Source organism: Labeo rohita, chromosome 16, assembly GCF_022985175.1.
Source record: "Labeo rohita strain BAU-BD-2019 chromosome 16, IGBB_LRoh.1.0, whole genome shotgun sequence".
Taxonomy (NCBI): domain Eukaryota; kingdom Metazoa; phylum Chordata; class Actinopteri; order Cypriniformes; family Cyprinidae; genus Labeo; species Labeo rohita.
In genome coordinates, this window is record NC_066884.1 from 34,761,535 (window position 1) to 34,768,211 (window position 6,677).

General features: G+C 33.5%; 1 long non-coding RNA gene across 3 annotated transcripts; it reads right to left on the reverse strand.

Annotated features, from left to right (window-relative positions):
- Positions 1-1,268: 1,268 nt before the first annotated feature.
- Positions 1,269-5,452, reverse strand: LOC127177835 (uncharacterized). 3 transcript variants are annotated; one of them, XR_007829265.1, is made up of 7 exons: positions 5,386-5,451; positions 4,434-4,466; positions 4,221-4,265; positions 4,064-4,140; positions 3,784-3,906; positions 3,609-3,692; positions 1,269-1,548 (listed from the first exon to the last, which is right to left on the reverse strand). It is a non-coding gene; the product is annotated as an uncharacterized LOC127177835 (long non-coding RNA). The 3 variants fall into 3 exon arrangements; XR_007829266.1 differs by lacking the exon at positions 5,386-5,451 and adding an exon at positions 4,607-5,292; XR_007829267.1 differs by lacking the exon at positions 4,434-4,466 and having other exon boundaries at positions 5,386-5,452.
- Between the last annotated feature and the right edge of the window lie 1,225 nt (positions 5,453-6,677).

Genomic DNA, 6,677 nt, shown 5'->3' on the forward strand with positions numbered 1-6,677 from the left:
ACACAATAATACAATGTCAAATGTTTAGTTGAATTATAGTTGCCCAGAGATGGGATTAGGTAACATGCTTTAGGTCTTGAAATGAAGAGTTCAGAACCAGCAGCGGTAACGCTTTATTTTGATAGTCCACTTTAGACATTCTACCAACAGTAAAGTAACTTTGCAACTGCATTCAACTAGTCCTTAGAGTATTAGTAGACTGTCTGCTTAATATCTTCTAACAGCCCTAGTGAAAAAAAAATATGCTAAGTATACTTGCAGCCAGACTAATTGTCAGTATACTTCAAGTGTGTTACTGATTAGTTAACTTGAAGTGTGCTATTTTGGAACAACTAATTTTGTGCTAAGTATATTTTAGTTGTAATTAAATTGTAGTAAAGCATAACTGTAAGTGTATTTAGTGTACTTTTATGTGCTAAATTGGAACAACTTCAAGTATACTTAGTATACTTTAAGTAAGTATATGCTGTGTAAGCTAACTGCATGCTTGATTAGTGATATTAAAGTGTACTTTGTTTGTATTACAAGTATATTACAAATTAATTAAGGGTGTCTTCAAAATATACAAGAAACACACCATAAATATATTATTTTTGAGTAAAAATATGCCAATTTTTTTCCCCAATGCTGAATGCACTCGTTGTCAGTGTCATTAAAACAGTGTGAGTGAAATTCAATTGTATAATATTGTCATGCAATAGTATTTACTTGGCTGTACTTGTGACATCACAAACTAGTAGCTGAACTTCCTGTCCAGTACACTGTAAATCCTAATAAGTTCAGCTTACTTAAAAAAAAGTTTGGAAACCAATTGCCTTATTTTGTTAAAGCAAACTTAAAGGTAAAACTAAAGTTAATTTAATAATCAGTTTAAAGTAAAGAAAGCAAACTCTTACAGAGTAAATTAACTAATAAATATCAAGTAGGTTTAATGTCATTTCTAGTTAACATACTCCAGGACATTTACTAATCTTACTTAAGATTTAATAGTAAGATTACTTTATTAATTCTATTTACCTAGCAGTGTTATTTTGTGTTGTGCAAACATCTTAAATGCTGTTATTCTCAACATGGATTTAATCTGCCATTTTAAGCTATGGGAACTTAAAACATTTCGTGCAATCGGTTTCCACATTTTCTTTAAGTAAACTGAACGTATTTTTATTCGTTCAACCAGCATGAAATGAACTTAATACAAGTTTGAAATTCTCAACAGTTTATTTTTGTAAAAAACTTTAAGAATATCACAATAATAAAAATTAGCTTTTAAAACATCTGTGTTCTTATAATACTCTTTACAGACTTCTTAACTAAACAGCACTTTGTTGTCATAACATTATCTGGACCCACTGGAACACTGTTAAACAATAGAGCATTTTCAGAATGGCATGCAAACAGAACAGCAAAAATAAAATACAGGCCTTTAAAACCCATTCATGACAATTCTTCCCTCCATGATTGCCTTTATTGCATCCACAATGAGGGCATGTCCTCTGGTAGAACTGTGAGCAGGTCTACAACTGCTTGACTGAAGTCTGCATCCACATCCTAAGTAGAGAAATAAAATAGGTAGAGTGTAAATTTCTTCATTTCAATACTGGAAATGTTCTAAAAGCATATATTGACAAGGAACTTTTAATGCTTTTAATTTATAAGCAAACTGATTCATATTGATGACCAGAGTGAGTGTACAATGATCTGTGCAAACATCAAGTACAAGGAAATGTAATTAAGCTTTAAATTATGATCACCAAAGAGAGATGACGAGATTTATAGTGTGACAGTGACATTTCACAATACATGATTTAAATCAGAGCAAAAGTGTAAATTATCATTTGTGTCAACTATTACTGCATGCCTTGTCTTGGAAGTCTTGGAATATAACACACAAGTTCCATGGACTAAATGTTTTGTACATTGTTTTCAACATTATAGATGTGAATTCACAGAACTTTTTTTTTTTTTTTTTTTTTTTTTACAACATGCTAAGAATGCTAAGAGCATTTTCTCTCGTGTTATGGAGTGATGGATCACACCCATCATTTACATGATTTTATCTTAAAGGGTTTGTTCACCCAAACCAAAGATTAAAATTAGCCCATGATTTACTCGCCCTCAAGGCATCCTAGGTGTGTATGACTTCATTCTTTTAGACCAATCCAATCAGAGTAACATTTAAAAAATGTCCTGGCTCTTCCACGCTTTCCATGGCAATGGGCAGGTGTTTCTGTTCAACAGTTCAAAAGGAGTGCAAGAAAGCGCATCCATCCATAATAAAATGTGCCTCACACATGAATAAAGGTCTTCTGTAGTGGATTGATGCATTTTTGTAAGAAAAATATACACATTTAAAAAGTTTTAAACACTTTTCTCTCACTTCCACTAACTGTCATACGTGCAAGCCTTTCCAGGTGGATGTTGTAGGACGTTTGTGTGCATGCGCTGGTGTAAATATGCTAGTCGAAATGTAAGTTTCGACTAGCAAAGAAAAGTTTGTTTACAGGAGCAAAGGAAGCAAAGTTTCCTTACTTTAGCAAAAGAAAACCAGTCTGCTCTTGGTTTATATTGAAATCCTCCGACATTCTTCTTTATGGATCTTTGTTTTGTACTTCTAATTCGTTACTGGTGTTTCATTTCGCTCTGTCCTGTGCTTCCATGTTTGTCACTAATCACCGGCGCATACGCACACGTACATCCTACATCAGCTGCCCGGGATGGCTTCTGCCTATGGCAGTTAGCGGAAGTGAGAGAAAAGTGTATAGTTTTAAATATGGACATTTTTCGTACAAAAACATATATTCGCTACAGAAGGCCTGTATTCACCTCTCGGAGCCGTGTGAGGCACGTTTTATTATGGATGGACGCATTTTACTGCACTTCATTAAACTGTTGAACAGAAACAGCCACCCACTGACATTATAAAGCTTGGAAGAGCCAGGATATTTTTTAATATAACTCTGATTGTATTGGTCTGAAAGAAGAAAGTCATATACAATAGGGCTGTACGATAAATTGCATGCGATTGTCATGCGCATCTTGTCAGTAAAGACGGTTATGTGATTACACAGAGCCTTAGTTCACTGACAAGCTACGCAATATCGCGTTCATACGCGCAGGTGAATCGCATTCGATTATGAACGCGATATTGCGTAGCTTGTCAGTGAACTAAGGCTCTGTGTATTAAATTCCGCTCCATCTGAATGCATGTGATAGAGATTTACTACTAATCACAGAACCATCTTCACTGTCGAGATGCACATGACAATCACATGTGATTTATCGTGCAGCCCTAATATACACCTAGGATGCCTTGAGAGTGAGTAAATCATGGGCTAATTTCCATTTTTGGGTGAACTAGGCTCTTTATTTCAAGAAGTTTATTTCAAAGTGTGTAATGATGTTTGTGATCACTCAACACAATTTCACGAATTTAAAGCATTTACACCAATTTCAGTAATAAACTGTTTCACAAAAGACAAATATAGCATCTACTGCAAAACTAAAAAAAAAAAAAAATACACAGAACCTTTGACAATTTTTCATAACCAGAACTATATTCATATTGAATAAAACAAAATGATGAGAGCAGAAAATCCAGTAATACTTACGAAACACATCCTGTAAAATTCCTGTGGGCCATCCTCCAGGATGACTGAAAGGCCCTGAAGTACTGCAGTGGAAACATCAGATGACTATGAAAAAATAGAGACAGGCTAAGGATAACAATCATAAGCAAATCATGATTTAAAGATAACAACTACAGTCAACATGATAAAGAAATACCTTTTAATTAACTTGATGTGAAATTTAAAATCCTTTTTTCTAGAAAATGTCAAAAGTGCAGAGTCTGTGTCCAGTGCTGCGCAGAACTCAGATCCGAGATATGCGACTGAATCCTGCAAAGATCTAAGAACAAACATTAAGTGGCTATTAACATTTTGAAGGACACAATCCATAAACACACTTTTTGAAAAGGAATAGGGTTTTGAAAATTTTGGAAATGAAAAAAAAAAAAAAAAAACAGGTTCACCCAAAAATAAAAATTAGCTATTAATTTACTCACCCTTACGCCACCCAAGATGTTCATGAGTATTTTTCTTCAGCAGAACAGCAAAGAAGATTTTTAGCTGAAAATGTGGCCTTTGGTGATTGATAAAATTTAAGTCAGAGACTGTCCATTTTTGGAGGAAAAAACATATCAAGGAGCACAAAATTAATACCTGTTGCTCCTGATGATATACTGAGGTTTTATCAAGATGATCGATCTGTGGAAGAAAATGAAATAAATGCTTTTAAGTCTCATTTACTGCATTCATCTTATATTTATCTAAGTAGATCCTCTCTGCAAAGTATAAAACACAAATGTAAAGAATGTCTGTTATGTCACAAACATAGCACTTGTAACAAACATAAACTAAAGCATCTGAACTTACATTTCCACTGCACAGCAGTCATCAGCTGGTATTCTAAAATAATAAAAAAGTGTTATCCATCAATCAAAAATCAGTGAACAATGAACAAACAAAACCAAATGTATAGAGTATTTTTTTCTTATGTAATGTAAATGGAAACATCTGGTATTTTAAAACTAAGATCGTTAACTTACATTTAAATAAGTTTCAATGTTATATATACTCTGCTTGAGGAGGTGGGGGTGATGGGTCTGCTAAAGACTCGTTGACAATCTCAGAATGCGTGTTGTTTGTTACTGCCTGCACATTACCGTAATTATCATACTAAGCACGCATACTATTTTCGTCGCAACCAGGTATTTCTAACAAATAATGCTACGGCTTGACTACAGTTTAGCACTCATAGTTGCTTTCAAAATCGCCGTGTCAAGTTAAAAAGAGTTATTTTAAAAGAACCCGTCTGAAGATGTAGCGTTCTTTTCCATCCGTTTGTACACTGACCGGATTGCGCGCTCTCTAGCGTGAATGCGGCGGTGTCTCTGAGCTCCTCATTCGAATGTACCGCGTCCAGAATAAAATATCCTACAGCATATGCTAAGCGTTTACGAAATTAAAAACGATCTCCTCGTTTGAAGTGTTTTGTTTACTTCTCACTGAATTTTGAATTCTGCAAAACGTCACATGAAACAACCGTCGTTCAAATTACTCCTATTCTCGTAACTTATCACTAGCACGAATGGATAACATAGTAATTAATAGACAACCAGGCAGCTAATTTTACAGATATGAAGTGGACATTAAGTTAAGTGGTTTGAACAGAAATCGCTTCAAATAATGTGCAGGGTCAACCGTGTTTGAGTTCTTTGAATGGGCTAAGATGTTCCACAAAACAATGCATGCAACAAAGTGCATAAAATCTAACCATCATAAGGACTAGCAAGCAAAAAATGAGACTTAAATTAAAAGCTTTTACCTTGATTTTACCGAAATAGATCCTCTGCAAACACACGTTGAGTCTTCAGCCGTTGTGCTTCTGCGACGACGGGGGGGAGGGGCAATTGTCGCCCAGTGCGCATGCGTAACAGCATGTCTTGGACATTTTGAGTAATTTTACTTAAATTTCATTAGTTATGGGAACTATCTGTTGTAATATTTCAGCAATGAAAAAAAAATTAGTAAACTCAACATTTTGGTTAAAATAGAGTAAACTTACTAGTATTTTTATAGCAAGGAATACTATTTGGTTTTACAGTCTAGAACACTTTTTCTAGTGTTCGTATGGTGTGCTGTTGGTATAAAATTATAAATGCATTGATGTACATGGACCCCTCTGTGACATTGTATCAATTTATTAAAATACTTAAATCACAATTACAAGAGTAGCATTTTGTATGTATGCATACACTTCATTTAATAATGTTTTAAATGGGCTTTAAATGCATTTATCATGTTTTATTACTTTCTGTTGTAAGCATGAAGTACACTTAAAAATTACTCCAAAATTTTACTTAAAGCATACTAACAAGTTCTTTAATAATGTACTTTAAAAGTATACTTTCAATGCATTGTTACATTTCAGCACACAGTTAAAAATAATACTAAAATATATTTACATAAAGTGCAAATAAATACACTTTTAAAAACAAACAAAACTACATTTCAAGTATATTTTTAGAAAATATATTTTTTAGAAAATATACTAAATTACAATTATTTTAAAGTGTGTTAAAAGTTGTATTGTGAAAATAGGTAAAAGCATGGTGGTAATACACTTATAATATATTTAAAGTTAGTACAACTTTTGGTTAGTATATTTGCAATGTACTATTGAAACAGGAAATATATTACAAATACAATAAAGTATACTTTTTTTTCACTAGGGTCTGCTTTGAGAGTTAGTAGACATGTAGTTGCAAAGTTACTTACAGTTAGTAGAATATCTAAAGTGGACTATCAAAATAAAGTGTAACCCCAGCTAAAAGCCATCTCGATCAAAAATGAGATAATGATACTGAGTGAATGCTCCTGACACATAGTATACGTCCATCAAATACTTTTACTTCAAACTCGCTAAATTCCAGCCGAATCAGTCAGAAGTACCAGTACTTACATAGAAACCTATACAAAGTAGCCAGAAAGAAATGCTAATTTTAAAGAAATACGTCAGATGGATTTAGAGGCTTTTGCATCTGAACTCTTCAAATATTTTAAAATGAAGGTGTCAATTTTATATAGAAAAGTCTGTTTACCATCAATTCAGTTCTG